The sequence below is a fragment of the Euprymna scolopes genome, chromosome 11 (genome assembly GCF_053919585.1).
Source record: "Euprymna scolopes isolate OS-2025 chromosome 11, ASM5391958v1, whole genome shotgun sequence".
Lineage (NCBI taxonomy): Eukaryota > Metazoa > Mollusca > Cephalopoda > Sepiida > Sepiolidae > Euprymna > Euprymna scolopes.
This window is the reverse complement of record NC_136492.1, coordinates 13,735,693-13,737,229: the sequence shown is the minus strand read 5'-3', so window position 1 is coordinate 13,737,229 and position 1,537 is coordinate 13,735,693. Positions and strand designations below refer to the sequence as shown.

Genomic DNA, 1,537 nt, shown 5'->3' with positions numbered 1-1,537 from the left:
GAGAAGAGTAAGTTGGTGAGAGAGAGAGAAAAGAGAAAGAGGGTGTTGGTTTTATATTTTTATTATCGTCTAATATTTTGAAAGCTGAATTTCTAATAAAATGTGCATCTATAGGAGATAATGCCTGGGAATGTGTTCCTCCCCCCCACAGTTTAACAGTGGTGTGACGTCAAGAGAAAGAGGGTGAGAGAGAGGGAAGAGTAAGTGGGTGAGAGAGAGAAAGAGAGAGAAAAAAAAAGAAAGACGGTGTTGGTTTTGTGAAAAAAGTTGTTATTTACAATTGTTCGCATTCTTGGCCTTTTGGTCAAGATCAAAGTGTAGTATCTGTTCTTCAGATGCTGCACTTCTATTTCTTGTTCTCTTTCGGTGGAGGAGAAATCCTCCACAACTGAGACAATTTTTATTTTTGTACCTTTTCTCCACGTTAAAAAACGACCCTGGTGTCTAACTCTGTCCCGTGGGGAGGCATAGTAAATAGGTACAATTGTTCGCCATTAGTTGATGTTGACGTCACGTCACGTGACATGACTAAGCGTTTTTTTTTTTTAGTATGAATAACATTTTTTGTTTTAATTATAAAGTCTACACTTAATTTTATAGAAAATGATGTATATATAATAGAAAAAAAAAATTACTGGTTTTGTTGGATTCAAGTGGATCCCCCCCCCCTCCAGTTTAAGAGATAGCAGGTCACGTGGTAATATACAAAATGGCTAGCGTAAATATAAAGATCGGTTTTTTTATCGACGAATATTTTGAAAGCTAAATTTTTTTTTATTCCTGTACATTTTTTCCTGATATTTTTCGTTAAAACTCTTGTATAAATACTATTTTTAACCAGTTAAATACGTTGGAGACATTGTCATGGAGTTTAATAATCTCTAGAACAAAGCAGAAGAGAAATTACAAAAGTATCGGTAAAACAAAGTGTTTGTTTACATTTGTTCGCCATTACTGGATGTTGACGTCACGTCACGTGACATGACTAAGCGTTTTTGGATTATGTAATATTAACATTAAAATGACAGGTTTTTTTTGGGGCCCCCCTAGGAGAGAAATGATCAGTTCACCCCCTTTTAATGGTCCGTTTGGTGTGGAATTTCGATATTTGTCATGCGGGTGATCAAGGTTCAATATGATACATAATTTGTCAACTTTGGTTGTGTCTGTCAAAAGTTTGAGCTGACGTCACGTCACGTGACACGTATTGAATAACGTTAAAATGACAGGTTTTTTGGGGGGCCCCCCTAGGAGAAAAACGATCAGTTGACCCCTTTCTACTGGTCCGTTTGACGTGAAATTTCGATATTTGTCATCCGGGTGATCAAGGTGCAATATGATACCAAATTTGTCAACTCTGGTTCCGTCTTTCAAAAGTTTTAGCGTTACAAACAAACATACATACATACATACATACATACATACATACACACCGATTTTTGCCTTTTATATATATAGAAGATGATAGGTTATGAAACGGAAGGGTTGTAATGAGATAGGTTCGAATTGGAGGGTATCAAAACTATAGTAAAATATG

The 1,537-nt window shown here is 36.0% G+C and overlaps 1 pseudogene; it reads left to right on the top strand.

Annotated features, from left to right (window-relative positions):
* The first annotated feature begins 283 nt into the window (after positions 1-283).
* On the top strand, positions 284-417 carry LOC145288390 (U2 spliceosomal RNA; annotated as a pseudogene).
* Positions 418-1,537: the final 1,120 nt, after the last annotated feature.